Below are 14,386 nucleotides of genomic sequence, written 5' to 3'. Positions count from 1 at the left end.
GTCTACTTCCATTCTCATGGTGTGGCCTTGCACTGGCTGTGGGTGTTCTGATGGCACTTGCACCACACTTAACAATCTGGAACTGCCCCAGTCTCTGATATTTCACATCCAGCTATATGTTGCTCAGACCTTGCATATACTATGTACAGCATTGGCATGGCACAATACAGATGCAATGGTAGTGTGTAATGTTGATGTTGGGGAATGTGTGCTACATTGGATTGCACTGATGGTCCTAGCAGTGTTCCATTTTCTCTTCTGACTCTGTGAGTGTGTTTCACTATCTGGAAACATATGTCCTCCCCCTCAATGCTGTTGTCTGAGCAGTGTGGCAGTTGGGATGTTGCATGGTGTCATTGCAGCTATTGTGACCCAGGCACAGGGTGGACCCTGGCATGGGTATGACATTACTGCTGTGTACCTCATAATGGTTATGACAATGGCTGATGTTTGTAGCGACCATGGACATTCACATTTGACAGGATTACGACATTTTTATTGATTACAGGGGACTGATAACGTCGTCATCCTGAACCCTCTAATTTGGGTGTATTTGCTCAATGGCCACGTAGCTGCCATTAGGTACTTGACTTGCACACACAGCAGAGGTGGTAGTGGCAACTGTTGTCAATGTTAAATTCCACTTGCGGATATGGCCTGAGACTGTTAATTGAGCCCTAGTTCATGTAGCGAGAATACCAGCTGTCGTCTGACAGTATACCAGTTTTACATTGTACCCTACCCTCCTGGACTGGCTTTACCTTTCCAACATCCTTGGCATGGCAGCATATCCCAATGCAAAGGATGTTGGTGTAGTGTAGTACTGTGCCCCAGGTTTACCCTGCACAGCCCATGCCCTCGTGCCATGCCCCTTTGCCCTTTCCACACCCTGATTATCATGGCTTACATGCATTGTGTAGTAGGTATGTCCCCCCTCCATGCTTACAGTTAACATTTAGGCATTTTTTGTTCCTGACAGCACTTACCCTGCATCTGTGTTGTCTCCTGGTAGTTTGCGCTGTCCTGTCCTTGAACCCCTGTGACGATCTCCTCAGGAATGACAGCTGCCACCATCTCCTCCATGTGGTCCAGGGCCTCCTGCGGTGCTGTACTCCCACCTCCAGTCTGCAGTGCTGCCTTCATGTTCCTGGCCATCTTTTCCTTGGTCCTGCGCTTGCAGTCATGCCAGTGTTTCTTGCACTCAATGACTGTTCTCCGTACTTCTGCCACACTGTTTATCTTGTCAACACTGGTATCGTGAGCCCGGGACCAGCATCTGGGCATACCCGGCGCACTTATGGTAGCAAAAGCAAAGCAAAACACAAAAGATGGACGGAATGCAGAACCGATCAAACATTCACCCCCAGTCACAGATCTAGGTTTAATCCATCAATTCTTTTGCTCACCTTCTGTGGTTTTTGCATTTGTCTCCCCAAGTGGGAAGGGTATGCCCAGACGTGGGTCCCGTGCTTGCTATGCCACCAGATTCAAGCTAGCCTGGCTGATTAAGGGTAATACCCTAAAAGTGGTCCAGGGAGAATCTCGCCTGGCCTGGCAGGTCAGGCTGGAATGTTCCCCTGGGGAACAGAGTCAAGACTGATTTGAATATGGCTTGGTCTGATTTAGAATAGCATAGCAAGCAAAAAAACTGATGGATTAAACCCAGATCTGTAGCTGTGGGTGAATGTTTGATTTGATCTGTATTCTGTCCATTTTCTGTTGTTGGCATTTGTTGCCCTAAGTGGGAAGGGTATGCCCAGATGTGGGTCAGTGCTTGCTATTCTACCAGATTCAAGTTAGCCTGGCTGATGAAGAGTGATACCCTGAAACCGGTCCCAGGATGCATGTTTCTGGTTCAGGGAGGACCTGGCCTGGCAGTTCGGACTGGACTGTTCCCACGGGGAACAGGGTCAAGACTGGTTTACATATGGCTATGTCTGAGCTGGAATGGTATGGCAAGCAAAAAAACTGATGGATTAAACTAAGATTTGTGACTGGGGGTGAATATTTGATTTGTTCTGCATTCTGTCCATCTTCTGTTGTTTTTGCATTTGTCGCCCTAAGTGGGAAGGGTATACCCAGACGTGGGTCCCGTGTTTGCTCTGCCACCTGATCCAAGGTAGCCTGGCTGATGAAGGGTGATACCCTAAAACCAGTGCCAGGATGCTTGTTTCTGGTCCAGGGAGGACCTCGCCTGGCAGTTCGGGCAGGACTGTTTCCATGGGGAACAGGGTCAATACTGATTTGCAGATTGCTAGGTCTGAGCTGCAATAGCATGGCAAGCAAAACAACTGATGGATTAAACCCAGATCTATGACTGGGGGTGAATGTTTGATTTGTTCTGCATTTGTTGCCCCAAGTGGGAAGGGTATGCCCAGATGTGGGTCCCGTGCTTGCTATGCCACCAGATTCAAGCTAGCCTGGTTGATGAAGGATGATACCCTGAAACTGGTCCCAGGATGCATGTTTCTGATCCAGGGACGACCTGTCCTGGCAGTTCGGGCTGAACTGTTCCCATGGGGAACAGGATCAAGACTGATTTGCATATGGCTAGGTCTGAGCTGGAACGGCATGGCAAGCAAAAAACTGATGGATTAAACCTAGATCTGTGACTGGGGGTGAATGTTTGATTTGTTCTGTGTTCTGTCCATCTTCTGTTGTTTTTGCATTTCTTGCCCCAAGTGGGAAGGGTATGCCCAGATCTGGGCCCCGTGCTTGCTATGCCACCAGATTCAAGCTAACCTGGCTGATGAAGGGTGATACCCTGCAACCAGTCCCAGGATGCATGTTTCTGGTCCAGGGAGGATCTGGCGTGGCAGTCTGGGTTGGACTATTCCCATGGGGAATAGGCTCAAGACTGATTTGCATAGGACTATGTCTGAGCTGGAATGGCATGGCAAGGAAAAAAAAAAATGATGGATTAAACCTAGATCTGTGACTGGGGGTGAATGTTTGATTTGTTTTGCATTCCGTCCATCTTCTGTTGTTTTTGCATTTGTCGCCCCAAGTGAGAAGGGTATGCCCAGACGTAGGTCCCATGCTTGCTATGCCACCAGATTCAAGCTCGCCTGACTGATGAAGGGTGATACCCAGAAACCAGTCCCAGGATGCTTGTTTCTGGTCCAGGGAGGACCTGGCCTGGCAGTTTGGGCTGGACTGTTCCCATGGGAAACAGGGTCAGGACTGATTTACATATGGCTAGGTCTGAGCTGGAATGGCATGTCAAGCAAAAAAACAGATGGAATAAATCCAGTTCTGTGACTGGGGTGAATGTTTGATTTGTTCTGCATTCCGTCCATCTTCTGTTGATTTTGCATTTCTTGCCCCAAGTGGGAAGGGTATGCCCAGACGTGGGCCCTGTGCTTGCTTTGTCACCAGATTCAAGCTAGCTTGGCTGATGAAGGTTGATACCCTGAAACCGGTCCCAGGAATGCTTGTTTCTGGTCCAGGGAGGACCTGGCTTGGCAATTCGGGCTGGACTGTTCCCATCGGGAACAGGGTCAAGACTGATTTGCATATGTCTAGGTCTGAGCTGGAATGGCATGGCAAGCAAAAAAAGAAGAAGGACTAAACCCAGATCTATGACTGGGGGTGAATGTTTGATTTGTTCTGCATTTCGTCCATCTTCTGTTGTTTTTGCATATGTAGTGAGTGCAGCATACATGTGTTCAACATGTTTTATATACTTAGAGAATTGCTTTTAGGGAATGAGACCAGCATCGACGTTCATCATGTATGTAACCGTGTCCAAAGCTATGTGCCGACATATTCATGCACTCTTGTACCGACACACAGTGACTTGGGACATGTTACACACATCACATTTTCTACGCATAGTAGATGTGTCACAACACACAAGAACTTGCTGGTTGTATAGGTAGTGTTTAATAACACGTTTTACAGTGCAATATTGACAATGTCAAGGCCTGTGACCCCATTTGTGGAATCTATCCAATTGTGACACAACACAAGTCCAGGGTTGAGGTACATGTCATGGGACATATTTTGGTAAAGTGTGTTTCAGTGCAGGGTGTAGGAGGCTGGCCTGGCTTGTAGTGGGTACCAATGGTACTAACACCTTATGGCAGGTCCAGGTACTCCTTATTAGTAAAGGGTAGTAGTGTTCTAGCAGCTTAGGCTGATAGAGGTAGCTATAGCAGAGCAGCCAAGGCTGAACAAGGAGACATGCAAAGCTCATGTAAAACCATTTGTGTCAGATAGGTACTATATCATAAGAAAGACAACTCTCATAGATACTGAAAATGAATGTAATTTATTTTAGTGACAAAATGCCCAAAATATCTCATAGGATATACTACCTTAGGAGGTAAGTAACATATACAAAATATACACAACTAACCAAATCAGGTAAGTAAAACAGTCAGAAAATAGTGCAAACACTGTAAAACACAATAGGATGCAATAGGCCTAGGGGCAACACAAACCATTCACTAAGAAAGTGGAATGTGAACCACAAATGCACCCCTAGGCAAGTGTAGTGTGTAGAGGGTCGCTGGGAGTGTGAGAAAACACTAAGGGGCATATTTATTCTCTGTTTGCGCCGAATGTGCGTCAAAAATATTGACGCACATTCAGCGCAAACCTTGCCCCGTATTTAGACTATGACACCAGACTCCGCGGACGTCAAAAATCCTCTGTGTGCGTCATTTTTTGGATGAGGGAAACCGCCTTGAGTTAATGACATGCAAGGTAGGCGTTCCCGTCCCAAAAATTAATTTAAGGACTGTGCGCCTTATTTATACTCCTGCCTCATTTTGACGCACAAGAGGGGCAGGCCTTAAAAAACGGCACACACCTGATGTGTGCCATTTTTTAACACCTTCGTGAGGGCTGGCGTTGAGGGACCTGTGGGCTCACTTCCATGCTCTCTGACCATGGAAGCAGTCCAGAGGTGCCCTTCCCTGCCCCCCAGGGACACCCCCTGCCACCCTCGCCCCCCCCTGGAGGACACCCAGGGATGGGGGGACCCATCGCAGGTAGGTACAGGTAAGTTGGGAGAAGTATCATTTAAAAAAAAAAATTAAAGTGGCAGAGGGGGGCCTAATTTGGGCCCCCCTACATGCCACTGTGCACAATGACCATGCCCAGGGCAAGGGGGCATGACTCCTGTCTTTGCTAAGACAGGAGTCATTTCAATGGGGGCTGTGCATCAAACAATGGCGAAAGTCCGGTTTGAACCATGATTTTTGGCTCAAACCTGACTTGCACCATTTTTTGACGCACAAACCCCATTTTCTCCTTCGCCGGCACTGCCTGGTTTGAGTCTTTTTTTTTTACTCTGACCAGCCTAATGTAAATCCCTAAATAAGACGCCTGCCTGGCGCGTAGGAATGGCGTTAGCCGGTAGTAAATTTTTGGGCCTAAGGGGCATATTTATAGTCTGTTTGCACCGAATTAGCACCATTTTTTTTTACTCTAATTCGGTGCAAAACTAACTCCATATTTATACTTTGGTGCTAGACCCATCTAGCGTCATATTTATGGAGTTAAAGTCATTGTTTTGAAGTGGAGACCTACCTTGCCTTAATGAGATACAAGGTAGGCGTTCCCGTGCAAAAAATGACTCTATGGCCATAACGTCATATTTAGGGGCATATTTATACTCTGGGGAATATTTATACTCTGATTGCACCGAATTAGCGTCATTTGTTTTACTCTAATTCGGTGCAAAACTTACTCCATATTTATTCTTTGGTGCTAGACCCGTCTAGCACCAAGGCCCTGATTTATACTTTTTTTGAGCCACGTTGACATCATTTTTTGACGCAAAAGTGGCACAAACACACAAAATATTGGCCCTTATTTATACTTTTTGGTGCAAAACTGCACTAACTCAGTTTTGCACCAAAAAGTTAAGCACTGGCTTGCACCATTTCTGTGCACCAGCGGGGCACCATATTTATGGAATGGTTCACGCCAGTGCAATAGGTAGGCTAGAGTAAGAAAAAATGACTTTAGTCGGGTGGGGCTGGCGGTATAGAAGAAGAGGCTTTAGCACCAAAAAATGACTTTAGGAAGGTTGGAGTAAAAAAAAATGACTCTAACATGATTAGCATAATTTTATGGTGCTAAACCTACCATGCCACATGACTCCTGCCTTAGAAAATGCAGGAGTCATGCCCACCACCCCAGTGGCCAGCACATGGGACCAGGGTCCCCTGGGCATGGTCATTGCACTCTGTGCCATATATGGGGGCCCATTTCAGGGCCCCCTATGGCACTTTCAAAAATAAAATGCAATCTTACCTGTACTTACCTGGGTGGGAGTGTCCCTGGGGCTTGGGGAGAGCTCCTGTGGGCTTATTCCATGGTGTTCCACCATTGAAATAGGCCCAAAGGTCCCCTAACGCCTGCCCTGACCCAGGCTTTAAAAAATGGGGCAAAGCAATCTTTGCATCATTTTTTGACCCCTCCTCCCTCCCTTGCACCCTTTTTGCATGGGAGTATAAATATGGCGTAAAGGCCAAAGAGTCATTTTTTGCACGGGAACTCCTACCTTGCATCTCATTAAGGCAAGGTAGGTTTCCACTTCCAAAAAATGACTTTAACTCCATAAATTCGGATCTACCACCAAAGTATAAATATGAAGTTAGTATTGCACTGAATTAGAATACAAAAAAATGATGCTAATTCAGTGGAAACAGAGGCCCATATTTATACTTTTTTAGCGCCGTATTTGTGTCATTTTTGACACAATACCGACGCAAACTTACAAAATATAATTGTATTTTGTAAGTTTGCGCCGCTTTTGCGTCAAAAAGCGGCGCAAATGTGGCGCTAAAAAAAGTATAAATATGGGCCAGAGTATTTACTCAGAAAATGACACAAATGCTGTGCTAAAAAAGTATAAATATGGGCCTAAAGCCCATATTTATAGTTTTTGACGCAAACCTGGGCCAGCGCCATTCTAATGTGCCAGCCTGGCGTCATATTTAAGAAATTATGGTAGCCGGCGCTGTGGCCTGGTTAGTGTCAAAATAAATGATTCTAACCGGGCAGCGGAGGCGTAGGGAAGACTGGGGGTTGTGCGTCAAAGAATGGTGCAAGTCAGGTTAGAGTAAAAAAAAATTACTCTAACCTGACTAGCATAATTTTTTGACGCACAACCCCCATGGAAATAACTCCTGTCTTAGCAAAAACAGGAGTCATTCCCCCCCTTCCCAAAGGCCATGCCCAGGAGACTTCAGTCCCCTGGCCATGGTCATTGGGCACAGTGGCATGTAGGGGGCCCAAGTTAGTCACCTATGCCACCTAAAAAAAAAAAAAAAAATACTTACCTCTACATACTGTAGATGGGTCCCCCCATCCAGGGGTGTCCTCCAGGGGAGGGCGGAGGTGGCAGGGGGTCTCCCTGGGGGCAGGGAAGGGCACCTGTAGACTGCTTCCATGGTCGGAAGACATGGAAATGAGCCCACAGGTCCCTTAACGCCTGCCCTCACCCAGGCATTTAAAAACAGCGCAAATCCAGCTGGCTGCCATTTTTTAAGGCTCCCCTCCTCCTGTGCATCAAAATGACGCGGGAGGATAAATAAGGTGTCATTATTTGCAAGGGAAAGCCTCACTTGCATGTCATTAGCGCAAGGTAGGTTTTCACGTCCAAAAATGTCTCAAATTCCATAGCTTTGGCGCTGGACGGGTCTAGCGCCAAAGTATAAATATGGAATTAAGTTTGCAACAAATTTGCGTTAAAAAAAATGACGCAAATCGGCTGCAAACACAGTATGAATATGGGGCTAAGGGTGTTAATGAGACCCCACCCCAAGACCCTGGAAAGTACGAGTAAAGTACTACTATTTCCCCAAAAACACACTAAAGTTGTGATGAAGAATTTTGCAAGGACCACAAAAGATTGCAAACCACTGGAGATGGATTCCTGGACCTGAGGGCCTGTAAAAGAAGGTGACCAAGACCAAGGGTCGCTAAAGTATCCAGGGGGGGCAGGAGCCCACTAAACCCTGGATGAAGGTGCAAAATGACTGCCTCCGGTTGGAAGAAGCTGCAGGTTTTCAACAACGAAAGGAGGTAGGAAGTTCTTCTTTATGCAGAAGATGTCCCACAGCATGCTAGAGGATGCAGAGTTGTTTTCTTGGCAAAATACTGCAAACAAGCCTTGCTACCTGCAAGAGTTGCAGTTGGAGAAAAAGGGTGCTGTTGGGCCCAGGAAGGACCAGGATGTTGCCACTTGGGAGAGGAGACAGAGGGGACCCTCAGCAACATAGAGAGCCCATGGACAGGAAGTAAGCACCCGCAGAAGTCCTTAAACACGGGTTCAAGAAGACTGAACACGGCAGTTGTCTCAAAAGTGCAAAGAGAGGTCCCACGACACCGGAGATCAACTCAGGGAGTTGAGCATTGCAGGACGGAGTGCTGAGGACCTAGGCTCAGCTGTGCATGCAGGATTTCCTGGAAATGTGAACAGAAGCCCTTGTAGCTGCAGATCATATGGTGCTAAGGAGTACTGTCTGGGGAGGGGGGGCAAGAACTTACCTCCTCCAAATTTTGACAGTTGGACCACTGGACAGTCTGGGTCACTGGGTCCACCACCTGTGTTCCAGGGGCCACACGCATCAGGATGAGAGCGGACCCAGAGTACTGGTAAAGCTGAAGTTTGCTGCCTGCTGTAGCAGGGGGAAGATTCCGTCGACCCACAGGAGATTTCTTCATGGCTTCTATTGCAGGGTGAAGGCAGGCAGCCCCCAGAGCATGCACTACCAGGAAACAGTCAAGAAATCCGGCAGGATTAGGCACTACAATGTCACTACTAGTCTTCTGGCTACTTTGTTTCAGTTTTGCAGGCGTCCTGGAGCAGTCAGCGGTCGATCCTTGGCAGAAGTTGAAGAGAGAAGTGCAGAGGAACCCTGATGAATTCTTGCAAGTCGTAATCTGAGGAAAGCCCACAGAAGAGACCCTAAATAGCCCTCAGAGGAGGATTGGCCACCTAGTCAGGTATGCACCTATCAGAAGGGGTCTCTGATATCACCTGCTGGCACTGGCCACTCAGAGGCCTCCAGAGTGCCCCCACACCTCTGAATACAAGATGGCAGAGGTCAGAGACACACTGGAGGAGCTCTGTGCACCACCCCTAGGGTGGTGATGGACAGGGGAGTGGTCACTCCCCTTTCCTTTGTCCAGTTTCACGCCATAACAGGGACTGGGGGTTCCCTAAACCGGTGTAGACTGACTTATACAAGGAGTGCACCATCTGTGCCCTTCAAAATATTGTGTCCAGCCTTTAACACCTATTTCCAAAGAGAGAGGGTGTGATGCCCTGCTCTCAGAGGAAATGCTTTGTTCTGCCTTCCTGGGACTGGGCTGCCCAGACCCCAGGAGGGCAGAACTCTGTCTGTGGGGTGGCATCAACTGTAGCTGCAGGGACAACCCCAGAGAGCTTTTTTGGCAGTACTGGAGGTCCATAGTGGAGCCCCCAGGATGCATGGAATTGGCTCCCCAATACCAGATTTGGAATGGGGGGACAATTCCATGATCTTAGACATGTTATATGGCCATATTCTGAGTTACCATTGTGAAGCTACATATATAGGTATTGACCTATATGTAGTGCATGCATGTAATGGTGTCCCCGCAATCACAAAGTCCAGGGAAATGGCCCTGAACTATGTGGGGGCACCTTTGCTACTGCAAGGGTGCCCTCACACTTAGTAACTTTGCACCTAACCTTCAGCAAGTGAAGGTTAAACATATAGGTGACTTATAAGTTACTTAAGTGCAGTGAAAATGGCTGTGAAATAACGTGTGCGGTATTTCACTCAGGCTGCAATGGCAGTCCTGTGTAAAGGTTTGTCTGAGCTCCCTATGGGTGACAAAAGAAATGCTGCAGCCCATATGGATCTCCTGAAACCCCAAAACCCTGAGTACCTAGGTACCATATACTAGAGAATTATAAGGGTGTTCCAGTATGCCAATTGAAATTGGTAAATGTAGTCACTAGCCTTAAGAGATAAATGTAAAGGCAAATGGAGCATGAGCACTGAGGTTCTGATTAGCAGAGCCTCAGTGACACAGTTGGGCATACACATTTAGGCCACAAACTATGAGCACTGGGGACGTGCCTTCCAGTGAGACAGGCAAAAACATAATGACATACACGTAATATTGGGAGCAACATGCCAGGAAAGATGGTACTTTCCTACACAGGGGAACATAAATTAGCAATTGAAAAATTAGAGGCAATTGCAGTCCATAGCAGAAAGGTTAACAGTGTGTTGAAGAAGAGTGCATATCTGCAACTGTGTTAACACTGGCATGATGTCAAGCACAGGACAAAGACAAACACTGCCCATGTGGCATGGGCTGGTGCTACCGGGAGCTCTTCCGGGTGAAGATGATCTGTTCCATATCTTCATCCTCCTATGTGTGTGGTGCCTCCTCTACCCTTGATGGTGGTAGTGGGGAAGTAGAGGGGGTCACACACACTTCAGTGGTTGGAGATCTGGACTCCCAATTTCCGGCAGCTGCCATCTGTGGTACTACTGAGTGCAGCATGGTGACAATACAACTCATTTGACACAAGCACAGGGCTGAACCCAGGGATGGGCAGTATGGGTATGAAATTTTTGCTGTTTACATCATTCTGTCTGTGACAGTGCCTGATGGTAAATGAGTCTATGGACATTTAACAGGAGTTGTACTTAGGTCAGGGCCTGATGCAAGTTCTCATTTCATGTGCATCAGTCCAAGGAGCACCTAACTGCCATTGTGTATTTGACCGCCCCCAAAAGCACAGGTGGTAGTGGCAACTGTTGTCAATGTGGAATGCCTCATGGGCCAATGGCCTGGACATGGTAGTCTTCCAGCAGCTTACAGACTGGCTATAGCATCAGTCCTGTGACACCATACCAGTGTTACGTTCAACACTACCCTACAGGTCTGTTTCCGCATTTTCACCAGCCTTTTCATGGCGTTGTAACCCCCATTAAATGGTTGTTGGTGATGTGGTGGGGCTCTGGGTGCCCCTGCACAGCCCATGCACTTGGCATGAGCAGTGCAGGAGTCCCATACCCTGGCCCTTTGCCCTTTACACTGCCTGATTTGCAGGGCTGAGTGCAACGTGTCCTGTTACACCCAATGCAGCCTGAAGCTGGCACTGACTCTATTTGATCCATCAACAATGTTTACTAAGTGCCCCACAGAGCTACCATGAGCAGACAGATTTCCAGCCGCCATCCCAACGTGTGACTCATACTGCCAAGTGCAGAGGGTACACTGCACTGGCAGTCTTACCAAAACCGGGCTTGCCCATGCACCATCCCCCGCCCGTTGATGTGGAATTATCCTCCATTATTTTCACAGTTATACTCCACGTGTTGTATGTGTGTGTTTTTTTCCACGTTCACATGTGCCTGACATGGTGGTGTCAGAGTAGTTGTGTGCTCAGCCTATGACTGTTGTGACCTACTGTTTGCTATCTGTGACTTATATTTTCTGTAGTGGCACATTTCAGTTCAGCATCAAGATGTGTGGTTCAACACTACTTCAGTTTAGTTGGTCTGGGTAGTGGCATGTTACAAATGATACAGGTCCAGCCTGCTATTCCCCCAGTGCCTGTTCAGTTTGTTGTTCCATGCTCCCAGGGGACAACCTGACGCATGATGTAGGGATGGCTGCCTCATGTGAATGTGTTGTCTCTGTGCGGTGTGGTGGTACTATCGGCACATGCCTGGGTACTGTTGGGACAGGTGCAATGACTTGTGTGCTATGAGATACAGCACACGTGCTTGGGCAATGAGGCAAGGCAGTTGCAAGGTGTTACTGCAAGGGACACCACTATGAATTAAGCCCAGGAATGGTGTTGACTGACTACCTGGTCTCTGAGGTCTTGGTCGTGTTGGTGGTGCTGATGTGACTACATGCAAGGTATATTGTGATGTCACAACCAGTGGCACAGTGATTATACATGCCATCCAGCCCATGTACTGCATATGTACATATAGGTATTTAGGCCTGGTGTTCTAAATATGTCGAGGTTGTGTATGTGTCATGGTGCATGGCACTACCAAGGCATAGGTACATGTGTAGCTTATGTTGGCATGGTGCAACTTGCATAATGTGCATTGTCTCCCTCTGCACTCCTTTTGACATGTATTGTGTGAGTCTTATGTGCCTCCCCCTTCTTGCACTTGACATTTTAGTATATATTTCCCCCATGCAACTTACCCTGCATTTGTGGTGTTTCCTGGTTGTCTGTGCTGTCCTTGTATTCCTGTGGTGATTTCCTCTGGGATGACCGCTGCAACCATCTCATCCATCTCGTCAAAGTCCTCTTGCGATGCTGGATTCCCACCTCCAGTTTACAATGCTGCCGTCCGGTTCCAGTGCCATTTTTCCCTTCACTTGCAGTCATGCCAGTGTTTCTTGCACTCAGTTACATTTCTCCTGACCTATGCCACATTGTTGATCTCATCCACAATCCTCTGGCAAATTGCCTCTCTCCTTCCAATTGGCAATTTAGAGGTGATAAAGAGTTGATGTTGATGCTATGTCACCTCTGTCACCAGTATTTCATGCTCCTCTGCGCTGAAACAATGCTTCCTCTTTTTATTCTCCCTCCCCTGGGTCTTGTCTGTGTCCTCCTGCCTGGTTCCTGGTTGAATGGGGTCTCCTTGGGGTCTCTCCTGAATTCCTGGCTCTATTTTTGGGCTCCTTTGCACTGTTCTCTCCGTTAGCGTCTGTTTTTGACGCTATTGCGGGCAAAAATGGTGTACTTCAGTTTTAGGACGTGTTTACATGTCGCAAGCCGGATTAGAGACATTTTTCCTCCGTTAACGTCATTTGGTCTTACAACAAGGCGCAATGGTTAATGTTGGAAAAAATTATTCTAACTATTTTTTTGTGCCACCCAGCGTCATAGTATAAATATGACACCCGGGTGGCATTAAAAAATGGCGCAAGTCAGCGCTAACCTTTTTAGCGCAAAACTGTGTTAGCGTAAGCCTGCTTAGTGACATTATTTAACACCTGGGAATGGACAGGCGTAAGGGGACCTGGAGAAAGATTCCCATGGAAACCATGGAGACCATAGACATTGCCCACAGGTGCCCTTCCCTGTCCCCAGGGATACCCCTACCCACCACTACCCATACCAGGAGGTCACCCATTCAAAGGTAAGTCCGGGTGGGTATTTTTATTTTCTGTCCAACGCCGCTCAGGGCCCTGACTTGGGGCCCCCTGCACGGCGCTGGCCCCAGTGGCCATGCCCAGGGGATATTTGTCCCCTGGGGATGGCCATTGGGGGGGTGGGCATGGCTCCTGTCTTTACTAAGTCAGGAGCCATGTCCATGGGGCTTGTGCGCCAGAAAATGGTGCTACACTACTTAGAGGCTATTTGTTTGCCTCTAAACACTGTAGCGCCCTAATCTGCCACACATGTCCCAGTTCCCCCTGCGGCTCCCAGGTCCTGTTAGCGTCCAAAGGGCCTTAGTGCCGGCTAGCGATATTCCTTAAATATGGCACCCGGCTGGCGTCTAGGAATGGCGCTAGCTGGCGCTTATACTTTTAGCTACAAACCTGCGCTAATGCAGGTTTGTGGCAAAAAGTATAAATCTGCCCCCAATATGTGGCAAACAGATTCAGCCACTACAGGGCATGATCCAAACTATTTTAGATTGGACTCCCCCTACCGCACAAACCCAGGTCAGAGCCTTCCTAGGTCTCACTGGGTACTATAGGAGGTTCAATAAGGAACTATGGCTCCATTGTTGCCTCTCTTAATGACCTTGTTAGACTTTTTCAACCTTCCCGTGGTCTCCCTAGAGTTTTTGGCTCTGCTTCCCAGGTTTTTGATGTGTGCTGGATTTTGTTTTTGCTGTTTTTGTTACTCTGACCACTTTACCACTGCTATCCAGTGCTAAAGTGCAAGTGCTTGTGTACAAAATGTGTATTTAGTTGGTTTATCCATGATTGGCATATTTGGTTTACTTGTAAGTCCCTAGTACAGTGCACTAGAGGTGCCCAGGGCCTGTAAATCAAATGCTACTAGTGGGCCTGTAGCACTGGTTGTTCCACCCACATTAGTAGCCCTGTGAACATTTGTTTCATGTGCCCCGACAGAGAACTACTGCCAAATTAGTTTTTCACTTTTGCAAGGCCTATCTCTCTCATAGGTTAACATGGGGGCTACCTTTAAATATGATTAAAGTGAAGATTCCCTTTGGGAGCAGACAGACATGTGGAGTTTGGGGTCTCTGACCTCACAATTTAAAAACACATCTTTTAGTAAAGTTGGTTTTGAGATTGTGTGTTTGAAAGTGCCACTTTTAGAAAGTGGGCATTTACTTACTTAAACCATTCTGTGACTCTGCCTGTTTGTGGATTCCTTGTCTGGGTCAGTTTGACAGTTGGCCTGTTT

This window comes from Pleurodeles waltl, chromosome 2_1 (genome assembly GCF_031143425.1).
Source record: "Pleurodeles waltl isolate 20211129_DDA chromosome 2_1, aPleWal1.hap1.20221129, whole genome shotgun sequence".
Classification (NCBI taxonomy): Eukaryota; Metazoa; Chordata; class Amphibia; order Caudata; family Salamandridae; genus Pleurodeles; species Pleurodeles waltl.
The sequence above is the reverse complement of the archived record's forward strand: the minus strand, read 5'-3'. Positions refer to the sequence as shown.